Here is a 25,631-nt window from a genome sequence, read left to right on the forward strand (position 1 = left end):
TGCTTGTGAACAGAAAAGGAAGATCCATAAAAAAAATGAGCTAGCATCTGAAAGCAGATACCTTGGGGAAGAGAAGAGGGCAGACATACTCTCCAGGGCTTTCATAATTTGCTGTTCAAGGACTTCCAGAAGCAGAGCTGGTTTCTATTCATTCAGTGAACCTTGATGTATTTTTCTTCTATTAGGCTGTCAAGTCTCTCTTGAACCCTCATAAACTTTTTGTATTTGCAGTATACCATGGAAAGGAGGTCCATCACTTAATTACATGGTAAGAACCACTTTGGTATGAACCTGTTATCAATTAGTGCATGCTGGCTCTTGCCATTCCTGGTTTCCCTCTCCACTTAGATATACTTTTACCCAAGAATCAGTCTTCACTGTAGAGTGTAAGGTTTGCACCAGAATCTATCTAGCAAACAGCAGCTTCGTTTACTGTTAGCTTTTGGACTCAAGTTTCCAAAGCCATTTCAGGTCATACATAGAGTAAACATTTTTGAAAAATCCTAAAGCCTTTCTTCTCCAAAATTAGAGGCTTTAGTGTAAATGGACACTTACTATTTTTCTTTTTTTTTTTTTTTTAAAAGTAAGAGAAAGTACTCACTGGGTTCCAGAGCACAGACAAAACTTTTGGAAGTATGACTAATATAGCAAGCTGTGTTCCTTATCAGAGCTTATAAGATGAATCAGGTAATGATAGGTAGCGGGAAGGTGGACTAAGTTAGGAAATAAATACCATTTCTTTTCTATTCCAGATAAGTGTTTCCATTTGATACATTTAACATTTATCATGTTCTGTCTCCTCTGTACAACTCCAAAGTATTTTGCACTCCGGAAATCCTCAGCTTCACAAATTATTATCTCAAGTTACTACAGACCAAGGCAAAGTAAATAGGAATACCAGAATGAGAGTCCCTTCTTGTCAACTCTTTAAAGCTGTGTATGCATAATTAACATCTTCATGCTTCCTCTTCCTTTTTCAGTTGCTACCCATTCTGAAAGAACTTTTGAAGACAAAGTCTTTATGTCTTTAAGACACTTTTCTACCTCAAAATGCCCAAAGACTCATTCTGCTGTTGAATATTAAGAAAGACAGTCAGCATTTTCTGGTTGAAGTGTGGTTTTTCTCAGACTCCTGCCTTGAGAATTTAGTAGTTATTTTTTCAGATATTGTCTTTTTTTCCATACTATACTATTACACCTGCTTCTTTTCATTCACTATTCTGTCTGTTAAATAGAAGTTGCCTTTCATTAAAGTAATTTTACTACCACATATGATCCAATATTTTAATGAAAATTTTATTAGACTGCCTAGCTATTGCAGAAGATAGTGACTGAGATGAGTATCTGTTAATGTTTTGCTAATCTCCAAAATATAGAATTAATAGGGAAATTCACAGTATTGATAAGGAAGAGTTGATATTAGAAAGCTCTGTCCCTGTTAAACCAAAGCAATTAAAGCATGTGCTGAAATTGCATTGTAACTTGAATGCTGTATTGGCCAGGGTTTTAACAATTGACTTACTATTAAGAACTCAGATGAAATGTTGTGCTGAACTGGGGACACTGTTAAATTGACTTTCCTCACTAAAAAAATATAAAAGCTCCAGTGTGTGCATTTACACTATGTCAGTGACTTGGAAAGCTAATAAAAATAGTATTCTTGCTGTATGTTTTTTTGTTTTCTCTCCAGGGATGAGTTTGCCAGTTGGTTTGGTCTACATTATTAAACAGTGGGGAGAGACAGCCTGCTGGTTGGTTCAGAGAGATGATGATGAATCAGAACGTTGCAATATGACTTTCACTGCAGAATACAGGGTAGGTTCAATACAACTGAACATTTAGTGGTTTATCTCTTTTTTTATGTAGTTTCATTAGATAGAGAAAACCCTGTATGCTAACTTCTAGGAGTGTTAATTTTCAGCTACAGCACATTGATCTTGAAACACTCAATAAAATCAATATAACCATTTCTGATGACAAATGCAGAGCTGACATTTTTTGCACAATGGTCACTGACATATAATCTATTCTGCTGCCTCACAAAAATCCCCCAAAAATTTAGCCAGCAAACTAAATAGAAATGTATGTCCTCAGGATAGTTTTAAAATTAACTATTTAAAATTTGCCTTAATATAATTATTATATTTTTAACTGAAATTCTTATTCACTCTAGAAGGCTAGATTTCTTGCTCCTCAGAGGTTCTGGTCCATCACTTGGACTTAGACAGGACTTGGTTTGTACACTGTTGCTGAGTCATACAATTTGTATCAACTATTTGTTGATCACATTCAAGATTCCCTACCATCTTAAACCTAGTTCCCCTTTCACCATGCCTTTAAAATACAGCAGCTTTATCTTTTACTGAGGTACAGAGAGGTTAAATCCAAGGTCATGCATAGTCTGTAGCAAACCAGGGTATCAAAGTCTGGTCTAAACCCAAGGGCAGTGCACTAAGCACTGGATCGTCTCACATCAGGAAGGAAGAGGTGATAAATTAAGTTTTACCGAATACAAATAAATGTATTAAAAGCTGACATGTAATTTTAATGGGAAATTTATTTATTTGTAGTAAATAGCCTGGAGAAAAGGAGGCTGGGGTACACCTTAACGCTCACTACAACTACCTGAAAGGAAGTTGTAGTGAGGTGGGTGTCTGTCTCTTCTCCCAAATAACAAGTGATAGAGCAAGAAGAAATGGCCTCAAGTTGTGCCAGGGAAGGTTTAGATTGGATATCAGGAAAAATTTTCAGGAAAAATTTCTTCCCTGAAAGGGTTGTCAAGCACTGGGACAGGCTGCCCAGGGAAGTAGTCGAGTCACCATCCCCGGAGGTATTTAAAAGACATGTAGACGTGGCTCTTAGGGACATGGTTTAGTGGTGGACTTGGCAGTGCTAGGTTGATGGTTGAACTTGATGATCTTATGGGTCTTTTCCAACCTAAATGCTTCTATGATTTTATGATTCTAAATAGATTTAATGCTTGTGAAAGGTGCCAGACTGGTTACCCAGGAGATGCAGGAATCCTATATTCATCAATAGATACAATAATTTACATTGATTTAGCTGTTGAAAACTTGCATAGGCTTGAAAGATACTTTTCTACAAAAATGAGAGTTCATAGTCCGTACTTTGACCCTTTGGTTGCCTGTACGCTTGCATTACTATTAATGGAGGACGGATGCTACTGGATTCATTATGAGAGTCCGAGTACTTCTTTCCTACCTGCTGCTCCATCTTCCCCTATCACAAATCAGTTTCCTCAACTTTCACAGTAAGTTCAACATTTCTTCTGTCTGCCCCGTTATGCCCCTTCCCCATTTCACTCCCTTCAGAGACCCTACAACACTGTTAACCATTTCTCATAGCTCCTGACAACTGGCTGAGCAGGAGGCGGTACTTGCTGCAGCTCACCTGGGTCTAGGTATGTGCTCATTTTAACCAGCACATATGTGCTGACTGATTCAGGACTATTTGCCTCTTTTTTCCTTGAGAAAACTGAAATTCCTTTCCAATTAACTATTGAAAATGCATTTTATTATCAATATATAAATTTAGTACACTCTCTTCTTTATACTACTTTGGTATAGATGCAATATTAAGAGTACACAGGGTATTCTGCCACTATTATCTGTAGTTTGAAATTATGTAGTCTTTGCAATTCTTCCACATCTTCCTATGCATAATTAATTTAAAATATATGTCTTTGCTGCCCTTTCCAGTTCTCCAAACATAATCCAAATGACTGTAATGTCACTACTCCTAGTCATCCCGTCATTTGGATTTATGCATATATTGTCTGAAATGACTCCAGAACTCTCAAAGGAATGTTGTTTCCATCTTAAGAAGGGCTTGATCCTGCCTTATTAAAGGCAATGGTAGTCCCATTTTCTTTATTAAGAACAATTTCCGTAATACTATAATTTCTGTAACTTTTGGTTTAAGAAGGATCTCTGTACATACACGCACATTTAGGAACAGCTCTTTAAGCTGTTTAAATTGATTGTGTTTCATCATACTAAGACAGTGGTTGAAGAATTATTATTGCTTATGGTTGTTATAGGTTTGTGTCTGGTTTGTTCAATCAGCATTTATACTGTGGTACTCACGAGGGTTTTTTTCAAGCAGAAATTGTAGTTTCATGGCTGAAGCCCTTGCTCAGCATTATACTAAGAGCTGATTCTTTGAGCAGTCCTCTCGAAATCCATTGCTTCCTGAGGATTAAGTTGCACCTTGCCATGCAAAACTGAAATTGAATCCAAATGGCACAAATTGAACTGAATGGACTGAAAAGGTAGACACTGACTTAAAAGAGAATTTGGATATATCTACACAGCCCCAAGCAGAGAGGAGCAGGAACATGTGGCACTTCATTTATGCAAGAAACACTGGGTCAAGTAGGAGTTATTCCTATGTCTTTCTGTAACACAGGCACAGGGAGACCAAGCTGGTAGCTTCCTATGAAAGCCTGTAAATTTACCTTTTGCTTGAAAATAGCATAGGATTTGCCTGAATGCTAAAGATGCTTAATTATTTAAAGATGCTTAAGCAAGTCGGTTACCTAAATATGCATGTGGGAAGGAAGAGAAGAAGAGTAATGACTATAGGATTTAGCCTAACACAGTTAGCCTGCGCTTTAAATTTTTACATCTATATTGCTGTCTCTGGTTGCCTTTCTGCAGTCATTGGTGGGTGTGAATCTGAAGACGGGTTTGGAACCAGATGATAGAAATCTTTAATAGGACAATTTCTAGTAAGCCTTGTGAATAGCACAGCTGTGCTAGGGTCAGAGAGGAATTTATGTTGCTTGTCTCCGAGTCCGACAAAACATCTACTTGCCATTTGAGTCCATCTAAATGAAGTCATGATCAAGTAGATGCTATGAAACATAGATCACCCTTTAATGTCCACCTAAGACTTCATGATCACCAAAGGCAAATATCTATCCTATATTAAATCATTTAAACATGTGTTTTTCACATCAGCTTTTTCCCTGTTTTTGTTTTCTGCCACAGTTATACCCAGATGAGGAATTGCATAAGTCTGCCATGAGTTCAGATAGTACCAAAGTAACTCAAGTCTTTGTTGAAAGACATTATTTATTCTATCAATATTTAATGTGGAGCAACCACTGAACTGCATAATTTGGTAGAGATGGGTGTGCTGGTCTCCGAATACCTCTAATGCTCTCATACTTTCTTCACTTTTTAGAAGCTATGTAAGAGAATAAACGCCAAATATGTGTTCTGGAAAAAAGCATGAAACAAGCTAATAGTACTTGATATTGCACATATATTTGCCTGGCAGTTTTTCTGAAACTCTCTTAGGGGCTCAGCAGTGTTTCTTAGCCAGTTGGTTGCTCAGGGGCTTTACTGGCACACCGAGGTTTGTTTCCAGTACACAGTATGTGATGTACCTTCTCAGACACATGTTATCTTCTCCTGGGATTTGTAGTTCTTCCCCTAGTGAGCCCCTAGCAGACATCAAGTTAGTTGTTGTAAGCAGTGGGGTGAGACTAGGTCAGTTTGCTCTTGGTAGCATTACTCCTGTTTATCCTTCTCCATGCTCATTGTTGCCTCTGAATGCTGAGGCAGCTTCTGGGTCTGTTATGGAGCTCTTTAACAGTATCATTTGCAGTTATTACTGTAAGTACACTGAGATTAGGTTTATTTCTCTGAGCTACTTAGAGTTCACCTTGAATATTATTCAAAACAAACTCTGTGAAATCATCATCCATGCAGCTTTGCCTATATGTCCTTTTTCACAGATGTCTTAATCATCCATCATTATTTGATTCAGTCTGTGATCTAAAAATGCTCATCTGACCCTTTGCTTCTCATGTAAATTCCCTGCATCTGTCCTTAGAAATTCATTAGCATACCTTCCCCCACTGAAGATACCTATTCATTTCTCTGTCTTCCTACCTATGCATCGACTGTATGTGCAGGTGATAGGACCATGATAAAGAATATGGAAATGCCATAAACCATATGGCCATATGACAAATTAGTTTATCTCATCCCCTTGGCCCCCTCCACCTGATCTCTACTCTAGGGGGCTGTTCCAGCACTCCACGCTACTGAGCTAGGTGCTGCCATTAAGAAATACAACAGGCAAGATATTTTTTTTTCTACATCTTGTGAAATTCTCACAGATGCAAATTGCTCCTTTGCAGGTCCTGTGAAGGGAGTAAGATTCTCTCAAGAACTGTTAAATACAAACATTTTTATGACAAGGGTAATTGTTAAAGTCCATGATATTATTGTATTCTCTCCCACAGGAAAGGGAGAACTTTTCTTCAGTGTGATTTAACACTTTCAGTTCCCTAAAAGATTGAGATCATAGAGTTGAAGCCGTAATAATTTTTAGCATGAAAGAACTGATTTAATTTATAAACAATTTTATGATCTTTAGTGAAACCTTTATAGCAGGAGTCCAGATGCCAAAACCTAGAGTAGTGAAGCCATGAAGTACTTTGCCAAAAATATATTGTATAAATTTCTAAAGAATTACAAGTAGAGAATAAAGACTTTAAGACCTGCAATACTCACAAGTGGTCTGACACTCCTGTGTAACTTAAGTGTTCTAGAATAAAATAAAACTTGATGGTATTTCTCCTCTGTATCTCATTTCATGTACCCCATATTACATATACATATTACACGGTACACAAGGTACTACAATCTCTGCTGCTTTCAAGGCGAATGATTAGTACTCATTTACTAGCTTGGTCTAGTATAGTATCAGAAAACATTGCCTAGTCAGCAGTATTGCTAAAAAGGCTGTAGGAAACTTATTTTGCAATTAATATTTCTTCTCTTTCCAGACTGGCTTAGAAAACTCATGCTCTCTGTGTACATTTCAAATCAGTGTTCAAACTTCTGATGTTTCTGGCTTGGTTTCTGAGAAGACAAGTGTCCAGTGCAGTTGTAGGAGAGAAGTCCCATGATTTGAAGCTCAGTCTTGCTCAGAAAAGTAGAAGCCTGTTGCCAGCTCTTGTAAGGTAGCAATTATACTCTTCATGTGAAAGTTAATGCCGATGTTTATTCTTAGAGCATCTCTGTGTGAATCCATGCTCTTGTCTTTGTTACAAAAGCAGCTTTAATTTAAATATAGGCATGTTCTAATAAGGAGACACTTTTATGCCAGCAAACTTGTAAAGGGTCAGTAGTACATTAAGGCAATTCTGCAGAAATGCACAAAGTGGTTTAATGCTTCATTTTTTATTTTTTTTTTTTTTAACTGAAGCATCTGTTTGTGATTCCTGACTAGATATCATGTATCTGGGTGAACAGGGTTTCAAAGCCTCATTAAAGGCAAGTTCTAAGTAATGGCAGATGGAGTTGGAGCTAGGATTAGTTGTAAGGAAAGTGAGAGCTGAGGGTGGTTTTTTTCAGTTTTAAAAATCAAACCTCCTGCCCCTGTTAACACTGAGATATTTGGATTTGATATGGATGGATAAGGAGATTACCAGAGCGGGGAGATAAAGAGCAACCTCAGATCACCTGATTAGGAACTGGTTTTATTCACTGTAACATGGAAAAACTGTCGGTAAGGGCACAATAAAGGAGTACTCAGCTATGGCAAAGTTGATCTGAAAATTTAAGAAAATTAATATGTAAAGACTTGTGGGTTAGAAATACAGGTAGTTCAAAGTTTGGAGAATCTCCTGGAGCTTGGTTAAGAAAGTTATGATGTCTCTCCGAAGAAGGTAAGAGGCAGACTTGTCTTGGTGAAGAGTGGAGAAAAATACTGGCTGGGTAGAGAGTGTCTCTGGTAAAGAGATTTTGGTCAGGTCCTTCCATGGTAATCTAAATGTCTTTAAAAGTCAGGTTCCTGCAGTGCATGAAAGAAAAGAGTGAGACAATCAGATTTCCTCACAAAAAATGCCTGGTCAGTAAGATGTGACATCTGAGTTTGACTTTGGGTTGGGCTGGGAGAACATTAAACAGCACTGGCTACCCAGAGTTTTCCCCCTGAACTGAGCAATTCTTCATTATCACAGAATCATCTAGGTTGGAGAAGACCTTGAAGATCATCTAGTCCAACCATTAACCTAACACTGACAGTTCCCAACTACACCATATCCCTAAGCGCTATGTCAACCTGAGACATCCTAGAATGCAAACGGAAATAATAAATATCTGCTGTTATATACCCCTACATTCACAGGCTGATATGAGTAATGATAACTGTTTAAATGTTTCTATTGGTTCAAGTTTTGAAATGCTTTGTAGTGCTTTTGAAAAGACACCAAGCCAGCCCTTCAGCAGGGAGCTGTGGCAGGTCCCTTTATCTTGAAAGAATATATATGATATTGTAACTTTTATGTACGAACAGGTATTTAGGTCATTTTTTTACCCAGATCAGAGTGACTAATATTTAGGCATGAACATGCTTTGTAATGATCCCTTCGTGCTGTTGTTCTGTCTCCAGAGAGGAGATCCTCTCATTTATTATTCCTGGACATGCCTCTCACATTAAGTGTCCCTGCATAGTATGTGTCCAGGGGAGGGTACAGGCTGCCACAGGTTGCCACAAAAATAACATCAGTCAGCTTGTTGTATTACAAACATAACACAAATTTACTCATTTGAAACAGAATCTTGTTTGCTTTTTGGATTTTTTATTTTTTGTTTTTACCTTCGAAATCAAAATGGGAAAGCTGTTAATTTCACATAATTGCAGGCAGCATTCATCTTGGTGACAAATCTGAAAAAGTAAAAGGAGATAATCTTGATCCAGACAAATAAGACAAGGATGTCTTCCTTGTTTATGCTAGTCAAGGCAAAATAATTTTATCCATTTAAATAATGACTTGATTCATGAGCTTAAAATACATTCTTATATAGCTTAAAATATTTTTAATATCACCATAGAGATGGAAATACTGTGTACACTGCATTGCCATATCAGCAAAACTGCTTAAGTGTATGTTTAAGCATGTAATGAAATTTCATGAACTTCAATAACAAAAGACATATAACCAAGGTATAGATAAACTGAGGGGTTAAGCAGGTGTTTAAACATTGGAGTAGTTCTTACATCCTTGCTTTTACAAGGAGATAATTAAGACACAGAGAGGCCAAGTACTTCCCCAACATTTCCCAAGAAGTCTGGGGAGAAGAAAGAAGCTGAACCCAGTTTTCTTGTGCTTTAGATACTACATTAGACTCAAGAGTGACTTACAAAGTCACCCTTAAAATGCAGATGGTGTCAGCATTGCTAGTTGTCAATGCAAATCTGGTGGGATGGAAAAAAACCCAGTCTCTGCACCACTAGAGGCTTTTACTAGACATGTTTTTGGACAGATATTTTTAGATAAGATATTTTAGGCTAGTTTTATCAACAAAAGTAAGTGAAAATTTAACACAAAAATAATTTATAAAAGTTTTAGGCAACACTTTGATACATCTGTGGATATTTTTCCTTGTCTTTGCATTGTTTTTAGAGACCATTTGACTCTTTCCTGCAAAAAATGAGAGACTTGGGCTAGGATTCAAAGGAGGGTTGCAGAAATGATGTTGATATATTTTAATTTCTAGCCAGTGTGCTGTCCTCTCTAATGAAAACTTTTCTTGAGTCAATTAAAATAAAAGACTCAGAACACAGGAGGATGCAAAGAGGTGATAAGAACTCATGTACGATCATAATAGCTGGAGAGATGTAATGTTCATTTTGTTAATTTTCAAAGACACAAGGGAATGCTATGGTGATGGGACAAAAAGCCACTCTTCTCATCTTTCTGTTATGCTAGGAACATAGGAAGAATTTTCCTTGGTGGTTGATATGAGTGTTGCAAAAAGTGCAGGCTAAGACTTTCTGAAAATTAACTCATGATATGTGAGACTGCAATCAAGAAAAGCTAAGCACCATTCAGACCTTTGTGATAGTGTGACATACTCAGCAGTTTTTAAAAACCAGGCCATTTAAATATAGCTGGAAGGCTAAGAAAGGTGAGTTTTAAAAATCTTAGCCCAAAGCCTTCAAAATACGAAAAGGAAATAAGTCTAAATGTTACAAGTTAGACATATGGAGTGATGGATTTTGGGTTGGTGTCAATTATGCAAGTTGATTGGAATTAAGTAGAACTCTATAAATACTGCAAAAGCAGCTGGATGGACCCAATTTAATCAGTTTCTTCCCTCCCCAGTCTTAACAGGATATCTTTGAAATTAGTGTTTTTGCTGGAAAGTGTCCGTGGACTAACAAAATCAAATTTTTCACTGGACTTCTGAGGGCCTATCCTTCCTATACAGATTGCAATAGAAGCAATGAGAAAAAAAGTCCAAATTCAGAAGTTACAAAAGCTCTTTGTTAGCTAAGTCACCCACAGTGAGCAATCAAAGCTAAAAAAGCGACCAACCAACAAAAAAAACCCCAAAATCTAACTGTCCATGTGATGACAGAACTGTTCAGTCCAAGAATCCCTTAAGCTGCTGTCTGCTTTATGAGACTCCAAGGGCAAGAAAGCTTCTGAATTTTGTGTCAAGACTTCGGCGACAGAAGATTCTTACAGTTGATTTAGTTCATCCCCATTACTGACACTGGTGGGTTTTTTTATAGTGTATGGCTTTGAGGCACTGTATTTTGAAGCTCAGTTTCCCTCCTTCCTGAAAATAGAAAAGTAATCCTGCTGCCTTTGGGAGAAGGAGTTGTCTCAGAGAAGAATTATATTAGCATGACATATATATATATATATAAAAAAAAATTAAAATAGAAAAGGAACTTGCCTGAGAGAGAACAATGAACATTTACTTGATAGAATTTTGTGACTGCCTGGAAGGTCACCATATTACTTATATGCTACTTAAGTCTCACTTGAAGGCCCACTGTTTTGTCTCTTTTGCTTGCATGATAACTCACAATGAGAATTTCTTGCCTGTCCTGGACCTGAAGCAGTTAAAAGTGAGATAGAGCTACCCGTGCCTTTCTGATATATGATCATGTGTGCACACTCAGGCAGCTTGTGTAGTAGTAGTGAAGGAAACGCAGACTAAAACTATGCTTGCTGCCTGAGATTGTTACAGTAGCTGAACCTGTATTGTAATGGCAGGGAAGGGGAAGGGGAAGGAAGGGGAAGGGGAAGGGGAAAAATAATTTCCTTCAGTTCCATCCATGTACATGTCCTTTATGTCACCATACTGATTGTGTGAGAAACTTTCATCCAGCCCTGTGTTCAGGAGCAATGTCATCTTCTGTCTGCTGAAGAGCTGTCAAGCAACCTTTTAAATTTATGTTCATCTGTTATGAACTTGTAGTAGACTGTGGGCAAGCAAGTCTCTAGTTGAGTGAAACTGACTTCTTAAAAAGAACCTGTTGAGTACAGGAAAATAAAAAGCAAATTGAAGGAGAATGTGATCTCTGTGCTTAATATTCCATTAGCTGTCTAACTAGTTCTCAATTTGCTTATTTTAGATATTGTGGAAAACTGCAAATCTGGTTAAGAACTCTAGCTTCTACAAGATGCTAATAATTGGTCAACTGTCTTTGGGCTTTATAAAGTAGTTTAATTGTGTGTTAAACTGAAAACAGAAAATAAACAGCAAGTTTAAATAATGTTGTCTTAATATATTGTATCATGTACTCTAGTCTAGCATTTAAAGATAAATGTATTTGGAAAAGGATATGAAATGGAATAAATGTAACATCATGAGTAGAGTATATATGAATTTTATAGACCATTAATCTTCAGTCTTTAAAGTTGCCTATTCAAGGCTATAAATACCTTAGTTCAGCTATCAGCTCTTCTCTGCTATCTTGATTATGCAGGTCACAGAGGTTGCTATAGTAACCTTGCATTACCAATGTAAAGACAGTGAAGGATCTGGATATCTAGATAAATAAAATAATTGAGGGGTGCTTGCAACCAGCACCCTGATTAATATAATGCCTAGATCCATTGAATGAGCACTTAGTCCTGCATGGATTAGGCCCTTGATTTGTGGAGTATGAGAAAGGCTGGCACTCGAACCTTATTTCATGTGGATCAGGTTAGTAATTACAGAGGTGCTATTCTGGGAAATAGAAAGCCCGTGAATTACGGCATACACGATGTTCATTTGTTGCAGTCTGCAATCACACTGTCAAAAGACAGACTTGGTATGGAACCCATGTGTGAACCTGCTCTCAGGGATGGATATATTGTTTGGATATTTTGAAAACCAAGAAAAGGTGGTTTCTGTGAATCTGAGGTAAGTCCACGTTGTTGAATACAGTTCTTGGAGCACACAGCCCAGTGCTAGTGGGGAGTAGACACTTCATCTTGCAGGAGAGAAAACTAGATTGCACAGTGGTTAGGTAACAGGCGTCATTAAATGGTAGTGCTGGTCTGTCATGGGGACCTGTCCTAATGATAAAGTAATGAGAAGTTGTAAGTGGGAAGAAGCAGTGAATTTCTGAATTGGATTTGCCCGTCAGTTGAATATTTCTCACAGTTACTCCAGGGGCTTGAGCCCCAGTTGAAGCTTTGCAATATTCTGGTACACAGAGGACCCACATGAACTCTATAGGGGGAAAAATCCTAACCTGTGTAGTTTTTTCTATAGTGAGGAAGCTTATTGTAGGAGTAGCTCGCTTTTTCCAGGACTCTGAGTTCCTGGAAACTTGTAGAAAGTTTAAGGCTTTTTCCCTAAGTTGTTTTTAGTTAAATATGGCCACTGGGTTCAAAAGCAATGCAGGAATGCAGATACAGAGAGGCACAGTACTGGTGAACGATGCGTTTCCATTGGAAACAAAGCCTAAAAATACTCCTGTAGCCACAGCTCAACTGAGCTACCAATTGAAGTTGCTGGCTAAGCCTGTGAAATAGCACTCAATCCTAAACCAGTGAAATAAAAGAAAGAGTTAAAGTTGTAGTCTCTCTTGATCCTTCGTTCAGCCTTCAGTCCTACAAAGGAAATCTCTCATTGTTTTAGAAAGGTCCCAGCTCTTTTCCTTTTTGTCTGGCCCTGAAAAGCCAAATCAGTTTTGTGACTTGCTTTGTTGAGACTGTCAGACTGCTCCCTGCGAGAAGCTGCTGCTGTTCTGGCAGATTTCTGCAGGGGGAAAAAGGGAAAGAAAGATTCTGCATCAGCATTTCCATTTGTATTGCTTTCCTTCCCTCATTCCCAGCACAAAGGTCGTTTTGTTTGTGCTCAAGAACCAACGAAAAGGTTTGGCTGTGAAATGAGCTCTCTTCTAGAGAAAAGGGAAGGTGTAGAAGATGTAGCATACAACTGCCAGACACAAACTTCTACCTGCTCCCTCCTCCAGGTCATGGGCTAGAGATGGCTTTTGCATTAGCTAGTTGTTGTGTTATTTCACACAGCTGCAGAGCAGCTAATGAGACAGCAGTTGCTGGTTTTGAATCCTTGACAGAAATAATTAAGTAAATTGGAATATTCTAATTTTGTGATGTAATTAGAGAACTTGAAAGAAAAGGTGCTTCCCCCTTGTTGGTGGGACACAGGGAACTGTTTGGTATTTGTAATTTGCTCACATTGGTATTTGTTTCAATTCAGAATCTATGGTGCTGTCAGAAAGATGGGAGAGAGGTAGAGCAGTTAACCCTTGCAACTAAACACCCACCTAGGCATCTCAAGATGGTCATTACTTGAGTAGACCAAATAATATTAGACTCATTGAAATAAACATTCTCCGAATAGTTCCCATGGGTGTGTAGTCTCTGCTGATAAAATAGGTTCTGACTCTGAAAAGCTCTTATTCTTACTATTTGTTCCTTCTGTAACCGACGATTTGCCAGACCAGCGAAGTATCTACGTTATTCTTCTTCCTGCCAGAGATGGGGTAGATACGTTGAATATAGGGGAATCTCTTGTGTGTATTAGTCTTATGAAAAGATAGCCACAGGCAAAGCACTGCTGAGTGCATTTCAAGGTTTAGAGTACAGTGATAAGAGGATAGGCATGACCCATATACTCAGGGCAGTTGAGCACCAAAATCAGATGGCTAACTGAAGGCCCAACTCTGTGCTTAAATCCCTTTGGCAATGATGGAGGAAGTTCGGAGGAACGTGTGTATTTCCTTTTGCTTCCACAAAAGGCAGTGGTTTCCATATTTTGAAGCAAGGAAAAATGCCTCCGTAAGAAATGATAACGAAGTGAGTGTACTTGGAAGTTGTCTTGTGTCATTCTTTGAGCTTGGTGCCCTTTCTTAGGCTCAAGGCTATGGAATTTGCAGGATAATCAGCCACATAATCCTCAGCAGCTTTTTATGTTCAAGCAAAGGTATGGGATACAGAATGTCTGTGTTACTAGCCATGACAATCTCCTTCCAGCTTTTTTGGCTAAAAAGTACTTAGAGAACTGACCTTTGTCTCTAGTGTCTGGTACTGCAAGTTCAATGCTGGCTTGAGGTTTGAACGGAGAGAAAGCACAGTCATTCTCTTCCTCATAGCTGCCTGCCGCACAGATGTGAGCCATGAAAGAGGATGCAGACTGTGGAGCTGCTCTCTGTCGGAGGAGCACACCAGTTGAAATGGTTCATCCCAGTGCTGTTGATGAATCTTCCAAAGAGATCACATGAAAATCTATTTATAATGGAGTGAGGAAGTGTGGAAAGAAATAAGGGTGAATGAACCGTTTTATTTAAAAATTAGTTCATGCTTTCAGTGAAGATCTATTTTTCCCTGTGAGCTTGCCAACATCCCTTAATTCATATAACTTAGAATAAAATGACTTCTGGGTGTAAGGAAGATTTGAATTGTCTTTTCTGTATCGCTAAATAATGATTACCTGGGGAGATACAAAATGTAAATTGGAAATGAATGAGGTGTAGCTGGTAATACATTAGATGCATTACCTCCAACATGAGGCCTTCAGTCAAAAGAGAAGGTCGTCTGTTATCATTAAAGAGCACTGCAGCAGGTATTTATATTTTTATTTTTCTTCTTTTTTGAGTTGAATTTTCTCCTCATAAACAGTGCAACACTTTTCTAAGGAGACATGTGCCATGACTTCTTCTTAGACTTCCTAAATTATATTATTTTGTGATATAATTTATGAGATAGAGGAACCAGGGGATCTGTATTTTGCTGAATGACTGACCTTCACTAGTTTTCTGGAAATGTGTAATTTTCCCCTTTATTTTCTTTTCCAAACAATCTCTCTTTGTACAATTGCTGTGTGAACAATTCAGCCCATGAAAACATTAAGCCTCAATTCCAATAATCTCTGTTACTGTGTTGGAATTGAATTTTTTTCTTTCTTCCAGATACATCATTAGAACTTACCTTACATTACACTGAGTCAGATAGCAGTGTAGAAGAGGTATTAATTAGTCCCATGAAGTCTCAAGTTTTGCTGAATGACAGAGGGCATGTTTCTTAATTTCCAGACCTCATTTTTCACATTTAGAAAATAGGGCTGGAATTATTGATGGTAATAATGTATAATGTAGTGAATCCTAGTTAGCTGGGGCAAGACTGTACTGGACAAATATGCTGGAGGGAGAAGAGTGTGGCCTGCCTCAAATTCCTCTCCAAATATTCCCAATGAGAACAAGCAAACAGGAAGCAGATGGAGGCTTGTCTCTTCTCTCCTGTTTGCTGAAGTGAAGTGGGACTGGTTGTAGTTGGCCTCCTTATAAACCTCTGGGTTTTTCTTCCCATGGAGCAAGAGGGAATCTTTGAAGATTTGTGTGTCCTGAGGCTAGAATGGCTCTGCACTGCTGGAGACTGGGGTTAGTGGCATGAACCATCCACCAACAAAGTGCATAAGCAACAATCGAATTGCTGTTTAATTGAACTCTTCTTTTCTAGTTGTTAGTTATACTCCTTCTATGGTTTTTCATGTTTAAGCAGTATCATTATGCCTAACAAAATGTTTGTTGTTACTTGCTGTGATTTTGAATAATTCATGGGTTTAGTATGCAATTTGGGACCATCATATGTTCTCCCTGGAGAAAACCAAAGGTTGCTTCACTGGTTTTGTGTCTTTGAAGGCAAATGGAAGGCAGGTTCTGGCTGTGACATCTTTTATCAGAAAGTTAATTTTAAAACAGCCAAACAAATTAAAGAAGGCACAATGAGGGTATAGTATTCACAATATGTTTGAAATATTTTTATGAAATCACTTGCTAAGATAAAAGTAACCTGAGTAAATCAGCCCAGAACCTCTGTAAACAACAGTGTCTTGTACTTTCAGTTAATTGTTTCCACAGCTATAGTCAATGACAACATTGTGTTTATCCTACGGCAGTGTTACTGCAGCTCTCGATTTCATTTGATTTCATTTCCTTTTCTTGATGGATGGGTTAACCAAATCTAAAAATAAAAATCTATTTTTTCAATTGTGACAGGAATTTTCTTGCATGAGTTTTGTGAGTTGCCCTGGAAACAAGAAAACACTGAAGTAAGGTCAGAAAAATGGTGTCATGCCAACCATTGTTTCTAGTTTTTTGGTCCCAGCTTAATACTAGATAAATGGTATGGCCGAGGAGTGCGGCTGTTAGCTGATACTGCCAGGTAACTTTTGAACAAAGATAGGTGTGGTATGTTTGTTTTGATTAGAAGAAAGTCAATAGGAATACTCCACAGTAAAAAGTCATTGTGTCAGAAAAATACTTTTAAAAAGTGTTTTTCTCCCCCAGCCTGGCATGTGCTCTGGAGTCTCTTCACTCTGTCACTGTCTGTGCTTTATCGCAGTCTTGGGATTGCATTGACTCCATCTTTATACAGTCTGTATCAGCCAAGATCTTTCAGAGTTCAAGGCTGAAATCTTTCTGGCTATCTTCACAGGTAGTTATGGAATATTTTCTCATTTTTCCAAGTGATGAAAACGCTGATCCTCTGAACATGAAGTAGACCAGTTTAATGTTAAAACAAAGGTCATTTCTAAAGGTTAACTGCCTTATAAATAGCCAGATTGTTCCCTCCACTCACTACAAGTTTGCAATCTGCTTAATATATGCACAGTCAGGGAAAAGCTGTAAATATAATGCTAAAAGCAGACGCTTGGAGCTATTGCTCTTGCTTTTCTTCAGCTTATGCAACTGTTTGCAGTAGCTTATTGCCAACGGTACTGTTGTGTCCTCGTACTTTGGGCTTAATCTTGTAAGCCTCCTGAATACGCTGTTCCCATTCCAACACTCTTGAACAGATCTGTGTGAGGAGGATTTGCAAGACCAACTTGTTAACTGAAAGCCACAAACACATCACCACCTGCTTAAGCCATCAGTCTAGAACTGAGCTAGCTCATGAAGTTACGCCAGTTGAAGTTCTGGCTAAAAAACCCTAGCAACCAAACATTTTGGCCATAAGTAGCCTGCCCCTCAAATCTTATCCAGACAGATCATTCCACCTGCTTCTCCCCTTGCAAGTGACTGAAGTTCCCTCTCCCAGAGGTTTTCCATAGAGTCTTGCTGCAGCTTTATGTCCATTGATAGCTGTTCTTTTCTCATCTGTCTATTCAAAGCAGAGCCTAAAAATGTAGAGGTTATCTGCATCCACAACCTTCTCTCTGCAGACAGACCCAGAAGATCTCTGACAGTAAATTAGCATTCTTGCTCCACAGGTGTGTAAGTCCACTGAAGGTGATGAGGTGATCCAGGAAATTGCTGTCCTCATAAATTCCTGCGACTGTGTGCTCAAGGCATAGTGTCATCTCTGATACATGTCTGCCACTGGTGATCTCCAACAACTCCTTATAAAATTATAGTCTAATGCAAGATATAAGTGGGAAGGATGTATTTTATGTAAATTTAGTCAGGAAGTCTTTGAAACTAATTGCTTAAAGTGAGTGGGGAAAGCTGATGGAGTGTGATAGACATACAGAATTTTTTTCCTACTTTCAGAATAGATAGTGTTGATTAACTGGGCTTAGTATAGCACTGCATATATTAACAGAGCATAAAATTTCTCAGTGGATGTGCCTGCTCTGTGGATGAGCTTAACAGGCCATGCTCTTGGATGTTATTACAGGTGTGAATTTTGGAAGTTTTAGAGGTATACTTCTGCAGATAATACCATTGTTTTCAGTGAACTTGGTTTGTCCTGGCCTAGTGTCAGTATTTTGATTTATGGTAAAAATGGAATCATATGCAAGAAAAGGATGTGAAGCCATACCTACAGAATGGACCGTTTATTCTGAAAAGTCTCAAACTCAGGGAAATCCTCCTTCACATATGCTACTCAAGGTAGGTAGCTCTGAGAGATGTCAAAGGCTTGTCTGTCAATCAGCCTGCTAGTTTACATGCCAAGTCCTGCTTGGTCTTTCTGGTTTGTTCTTGTTGGTCATGCTGACTTGATGGCTAGGACAGCTCCTGATCTTTCTTTGATGTTGTTCTGGACATGGTCTGCCATTCTGCAACCATGGGCTGCACGCCTTGTTCTTATTGCATCACCTTGCATTTAACAATATTTATAGAAAATCAGTGATTTCATTTCCACACTAGCTGGAGGCTGGAGTTACAAGTTAGAATTACCTTCTTGATCTAGAACTGGGATTTGCATAGATGTCTACATGTATTTGATACTTGAATAAAACACATTATGGTGCCTAGTGTAGTAGGTCAAACCTGTTGTTGTCAAGTATGAGTGCATGTCATGGATCTATGCATACTTAATTTCAGTGTGAGAGCTGGGCACATGCTGTTGATTCGTGTCCCCTTCCCTTCACAATACCTTGACAGAGTTTTAATGGAGAGAAGACTTTCACAACACCCAAGTCTGGATAGAGTCTCCTCCATACTGTGTCCTGTAGACATGTATGAAGTCCCTGACCATTGCCATAGCCATTTCACAGGGATGACTGGTGGATGTGTGACAGAATGGAAAAATGGTCAAAGAAAAAGGCAGAACAAGTAGAAGCAGTAAGAAAATGTGATGGAGTGAACTCACAAGTTAACAACTGAACTTAAAACAGTATATTAAAATACAACTAACATGAATTAACTCAAAATCTTTTCTTTCCAGAAACAAAACAAAACTGCACCTGAATGGATCGGCACTAGCGAATTAAAAAAAAAAAAAAAAAGCCTCATGAAAATGACCCAGTGTATCTGATTGTAAGCACCAGGTTGAGTACATCTAACAATTACAGGTCTTTGGAAAATTGAAGACTGAGATTTCAGTGTGTCTCCTTTAACAGGAAAAAAAGATGGATATGAGCATTTGATGAATAGCGCACAAGGTTATGTAGCAGTCACAGTGTATTCTGTCTTACTTATTTGGGACAGAGAGCCAGATGCATCACTGTTACATAAGCCTGCTGACCTGCATATAGAGCTTTGTGGTAATAGAAAAATAAATCCTGTTCAATTTAGACAACATGAAGATACGAAATTAGTGTCTTTTTAAGTTTTCTTGCTTTCTACTTGCTTTCTCTGGATTTGTATGTCTATACAGGTATGTTTAAAAGGGAAAACCCCACAAAACATGTCATTCCCTAAAGGGCTTTGTTTTTAAAACCAACTTGGGAGGGCATGAATACCTGGAATAAAGAGGAAGGTGAGGAGGCAATGAATGTGAAGAAAGGTCAGACTGCTGAGTAATGGTACAATCCGTATGTTTAGGGAATGGGGCCACAAGATGTGTTGTACACCGGCCATAGTAGCCTGTTATTGAAGTGGTGCAGCATGAAAAAAGATCATGCTGTTTTGCAGAGGCTTTTGTTAGATTTGTTTACTTTTATTCTGATTTAGAATGAAAATCAGTATTTTTTCAATTCTGAATAGAATAGAATAGAATAGAATAGAATAGAATAGAATAGAATAGAATAGAATAGAATAGAATAGAATAGAACAGAATATTTTCAGTTGGAAGGGACCAACAATGATCATCTAGTCCAAAGTTAATGACACCTGAAACTGGAGGCAACAGAAGCTCTGGGGTCCCCAGCTTGAGGAAGTCTGTCTGGATCCTCTGGCTGCCTGGGATGCCAAGGAGTTGCACATTTCCAGAGCTTCCAGACTCTTGCTTCTTTTCTTTCTGCCTGGTGGGCTAACAGAGAACTGTCAGCCTTGGAGTTTATGAGCAGGGATACTCTGCTCTGAGTTTTTTGGCATCCTGCCTAATGAGATCTGTAGAGGAGCCAGCAGCTTAGGAGCTCTGCAATCTCTGAGACAATCCTGGAGCAATAACTTCTTCCAAACTCCCACTCTCTGTCAACCTGCCAGGAGTACTGTTGAAGAACAGGGAAGGCGACCTGGCAGGAAATCAGGCGTGATTCCTGCAGCCTCATCAAAATCAAATGTGTCATTCAGAATGTTTGTTCCCACCTTTAGTAACCCCACGCAGAAACCCTAACATGTCAGAACCTGATCCTGGAGGTCTTGCATCCCCTTGCTTTAGACATAATGGCTGTAAAGCTCAATGAGGCAGAAGAGAGGACGCAGAGATATTTACACCATCCTAGTATCTCTGTAGTTGGGATGTGGGTCAGCTGCAGCTCTTCACATAGCACTAGACTGCCTGTACTCAGATGGCCTACAAATCCCAGTTGTCCTGGTTATTCTAGGAAGACTCTTGACTGGCGTAGAGGTTAATATGATGGTACTGGAAAGGTAGATGAAATACATGTTGGCACCCTGCGCTTTTTCCCATGCTTGCTTTATGATTGACCTTGAGGTCTGTGACTGAGTAGACATATTGGTCCAAACAGTGTGGACACAAGAATTGTCCAGGCACACGTGTGTGCCAAGCACGTACTTAAAATTCAATACAGGTATTTCCAATGTAAGTTATAGCAGCCTAAAGGATACTGTAATTCATACTTATAATCTACAGTTACAGAGTAACATTTCAGCAGCTGGGAGTCCCTGGAAGGTGAGCATGTTCTCGCTTTCTCTAGCCATAGAGCAGGAGGATGATAATACAAAAGGCCTTGTAGCTCACTGTCATGACTATGGCCCCTGCAGGGTGAATCAGGACTAATGATGCAATGCAAAATTGTCCAAATGACAGAGAGAATCTGGGCCACTGTGTTCATCTTGCCTGATTTCCGAATTTTTCAGTGCTCAGGGGGACAGGTTTATAACAAAGTTTGAATTCCTGCTATGTAGGTTATATGCTGTATGCTGAATCCTCCGCCACAGCGGTAAAGCTGGACTGGGGGCACTTGCTTTGCCTCTGTAAATATTGTTGGGAATAGCAAATGTTTTTCTTTTACAAGTAGTTAGATTTGGGATAAAACCATTTAGACTTTTACTGTTGGTGTTGCATTAAAATATGTTGCATAACAATGTGTTGCAGTTATTAAACTCTGCAGTCTTTAGGTTGCTGCCTCTGAGCAAAATTCAGTATTGGTCTGGAGGCCTTCTGGGTGATGAGTGGGCTGTCTGGCTCTGCCGTGGGGGGTTCAAAGGTACTATCACCCTATGATCCTCCAACCACGGCTGTGCATCCGCTGTCTCTGGCAGACAGGGCTGTGCAGGCTGACACACAAATCTACTGTAGGTTGATCTAGGAACAGGGAAAGGAAGTAACCACAGAAAGCCTATGATTTCTCACAGACTTGTAATGATATTGCTTTGATTACTACTTTAAAAAAAAAAATCCAACCTACTCTAGCAGTTATTCTGGCTTCTAAGAGGTCTTTGTAAATATTAGGCAAGGAAAAGTGAAACAGAAAAGCTCAAATATTTGTGTGCTACTGTCTTCCTAAGCTTTTGCTATGGGGTGCAGAGCATCTAGAAATCCTCTTCCTCAGATGCTACTTAATCTGTTCTGGATGTGCATACATCATTTTTCCCTGCATGGTTGGAGGGGTAGTGGGATATAAAAATGCTTTGCTGAAATGTGAATTTACTTGCCCATTTTTCTTAGCATGAGAGCAGCAAGGCAAACCTGCTGATCATTACTTGTCTGACTGTGCATTTTAGGGGAGGATATTTCTTTGTTACTGCTGCAGCTCTGTTGCAGCAATTAAAAGAATGTGTCTAAGGAGGAGGCAATAATTCTGAAAGCAGCTTTGGTGACTAAACATTGTATTCTAAATATGCAGTGTTGCTGCTGATTTTCCCAGTCTCCTGTGAGTCATAAAATCTTGTCTAGTATTGAGTGAACCATTCTTAATGACCTTGACTAAAAAAAAAATGCCTGTGACTCCCCCTAAGTCAAATAATTTAAATGAATGGTTTTCTATCGGACATTTGTAGTGCTTTTCAGATCATTAAAATTCCTGAAGGACATCGGGCAGGTCTGCATTTGCAGGCATCACTACTGTCCCCAGGACAAAGTCCCTCTGGGGGACTTAGATGAATGCAACCCTTTGTCTCCTGGACAGCCTTTACCCATACAACTGTGAATAGGACTGCCTGGGAAGATCATCTGGTAAAAAGATAGCGTGCTCCAGAGACTGAAGGGCTCAAATGGCCTCCAAGGACCTTATGTTGTTCTGCTCACAATTTGTGATCTTCAATCCCAGTGAGTCTTCCAGATTTTCATGGTTGCACTTATCTCCTTGGCTTCCCCAGCATCCCCCACAGACCAGGGTGCTGCTCTGAGGTACAGGCTTCCCCCTTGTAGTCTGTTGATCCAGTTTGCAATGCCTTGCTGCAAGGAGGTTGAATCCAACGCAGCAAATGAAGCATGTTTTTACAAGATTCATGGCTGTTACTTTTTGCAAATATATCTGTTCCAGTGGTGTTCTACAAGTGGTCTGTGAAACTGATATTACACATTACCAGCAGAACCTTATAATTAAGATTTTGATGTTAAGGATGCCTCCCTGAGAAACTCTAAGGGAAAGGAGTGGCCCCACAGCCCAAAAGATTTGGAAATAACCAAGTTGAATGTGCTTCTATTCCATATTGTTTGGGGAGGCTGTGGGACTGCTGTGGGTCAACTTGGCTGTTGCATATTCAGCACCGGAAGAAACACTATGTCCCAGTTGTAACTGGATGTATTATGATGCTAAAGCGCACAGTGAAGTACATTAGATGTGAAGTATTTGTTGTGGTTGTTGCTACTGTCTGTTACTGTTGGTAGTTTTTGATAATGCTCACTTTAACTTCAGCGAAATATGCACGTGATAGGGATTGTCTCCATTTTTAACTTGTCAACATAATCCCTCTGGAATTTGTTTTTTCATTGTATTGAGTTGCATTATTGTTTTGAGATGTTTCTTAAAAAACAGTATGTCCACTATATAGAAGGTACTGCTCTGCTGCCGTAGTTGGACATGTCGGGCTGTTATTGTCTCTGTTGTGTGAGGTTAACTCCTTTGTATTAGCCTTTAAAACCATTATAACTGTCTTAATGGAAGAGATGTAAATAACACTAAGTTCATGTCCTCAATTTACCTTAGCACAAAAACCAGCCTATATTTAATAAGTGCTGTTAGATGTTCAAGGCTAGTAAAAGGTCTGAGGTACATAAATGAGGTGGTGCCTGTGCAGGAAAATCGAATCAGTAAAGTAAACAGGGTCCTGTGGAAGATGCTTTGAATAGAAGGGTCTTTTAATTGTTTCTTATTTTAAATTGGCATGGGGCCACTCTTTAATTAGGACTAACACTGGGTGAACTCTATCATAAAAAAAAAAAAAGATTCCAGCTGGTTTTTCCTTTTTTTGTGTGTTCTCAACAATCTGTGATCAGACTTCAAGGTTTCGTCGTTTGTCATTTTAAAGAGTTGGACTGCTTCATATCAAGCTTCTTGGCAAGCTGGCTTGCTTTGGCTGCGTTTTTAAGATTATGGGTTAGCAATTGATCTCATAAGTGTGTATGTTACTGCTGCCTGCCTACAAAGTTGTGGAATATTTGATGAGCAGGAGGTTAGACACTGGGATTCTTCTGTAAGCATTTGCATCTCAAGCTGGAAATTGCAAAGATATTATTCTAGAAGACATTTTCTGAAAGCAAATATATTATTTCTAAATATATTTATAGGCCATTAACAGAAGAAATTAACTTCCAGAATGGCACTCAGCACAGCAGTGAATTCAACTGCTCATGCACTTTTGTAAGATTCACATTTGCAACTCCTGTTCACTGTGATTACCCAACCCTAAGACTCTTAAATTGTTCTTCTCCAAACAGTGTGAAAATGAGTGTGTGTGTTTGACATTTTTCTGAACAGTTCCATAACATTAAATAGGACTGCTTGTATGTTGTATATTGACCATATTCAAATGTTAATGAAGCTAATGTATTTTGCATAGAGTCTGAGTAAGATAAACCTCAGTCATCACTGCATGAATTTATTTTACCAGAATTACACTATTAGTTTCATAAGAAGGAAACTGGCATAAAGCCAGAGCAATGATGTTGAATCAGATCTATAAATGTAACACTATTTAGTATTTAACACCTTTATTACCACAAAAATGTAGAATTACATGATTTCATTTTCTAACAGAAGAGAGAATGTAATTTATTTGTGGTTTTCAGCATCCATTGTTGGTTAGCTGGTTGGTTTTTTTTCCCCTAGGATGCAATTGGTGTAGCTTTTCCTTTCCTCTGTGATATAGGCAAGCTTTCTTGGCCTTGGTTTTAATTAGGATCAATACATCTTCTTTCAGAGTTTAATGAGATCCACACCTTTTGAGCTCCATTGTGAATCCATCAATTAGAAAAGAAGTCTGTAAGCAGCAATTTGTGAATGAGAAGACCTCACTGAATGCTATTTGATTTTCTTTTTTCCAAACAGAGAGATAAAATGTTTTTGCAAAGATCAGTATGGTCTTGGTTATATAACATTTCTTTGCCAAATGGCTGAGGGATCCCAGTTGGAACTCCATGATGGTCCACCACCTAAACCCACCTCAGTTACTTGGAAAGTTAGCAGACATTATTTTGACATGTTTTTACACTGGTATTAGCATATTTCATGTCTTCTTTCAGATGATCAGAATAAAATATCATCCTCCTTTTTCCATCTTTGTGTTCTCAATAGAAGGAACTATTTAACTTAAAATCTTCTGTGTGCATTCATTACGGTCAGACTTGATGATCTTAAAGGTCCTTTCCAACCTAAATGATTCTATGACTAATTAAAAAAGAGAACAGGGACTCTGAAGATGCTGTAGAGATTTTAGCAATATGTGTGATCCTGCAGCTGGTTTTTTTTCCAGCCCTGCTGTTGTTTGTCTTTAAAGTCTCTGAAACTTTCTGCAAAGCTTTTACTGCTGTACCTTCTTAAGGGGAGGAGGATGGCTTCTACCCTGTGCTTTGCAAGGGACAGAGGCCACAGACCCTGGCAGTGGACACAGAGCTCTGTTCTCCAGGGAACTGATTGGAATGGAGGAATTAAATAGGACAGCCCTCTTTAGGTCAGCACTAGTTCTGTTCCACCAGTATGAGCTGATGTGGATGAGCTTGTGCAGACCAGTCAGTACTATTTTGATCATTGTATTCTTTGTATCATTTGTCTCTGAACAAGCCGAGCTGGCCAGGGGATAGCAATGGCCTTGGCTGGCAGTACTGGTGCTCTCTGAGCTTCCTTAAAAATGTTAGTTTAGATACTTGAGGGAGCAGACCACTTGCTCTGTGATGAGAGGCCAAGAGATCTAGGCTGGATCACCCTGGAGAAGAGCCAGCTTGGGGGCGGGGGGGGGGGGGGCCTCACAACAGCCTTCCTGAACCTGTGAGGAAGTAATTGAGAAGATGGAGTTGGGCGCTTCACAGTGGTGCATGGTGAGAGGATGAGACACAGTGGGCATACGTTGTAACTAGAGAGTTTCGGACCATATATAGG

The 25,631-nt window shown here is 39.0% G+C and overlaps 1 protein-coding gene across 4 annotated transcripts in view; it reads left to right on the forward strand.

Annotated features, from left to right (window-relative positions):
• Positions 1-25,631, forward strand: part of JAKMIP1 (janus kinase and microtubule interacting protein 1) — a 247,157-nt gene that overhangs the window by 216,000 nt on the left and 5,526 nt on the right. For 2 of the 4 annotated variants that reach the window (XM_074865715.1, XM_074865720.1), the window contains 2 exons: positions 232-268; positions 1,691-1,815. The gene's annotated coding sequence lies outside the window, so the exon portion shown is untranslated. Of the gene's footprint in view, positions 1-231; positions 269-1,690; positions 1,816-12,068; positions 12,119-25,631 lie in introns of those variants that run through there. The other 2 variants (XM_074865718.1, XM_074865719.1) reach the window with 2 other exon arrangements.

The sequence above is a fragment of the Strix uralensis genome, chromosome 4 (genome assembly GCF_047716275.1).
Source record: "Strix uralensis isolate ZFMK-TIS-50842 chromosome 4, bStrUra1, whole genome shotgun sequence".
Taxonomy (NCBI): Eukaryota; Metazoa; Chordata; class Aves; order Strigiformes; family Strigidae; genus Strix; species Strix uralensis.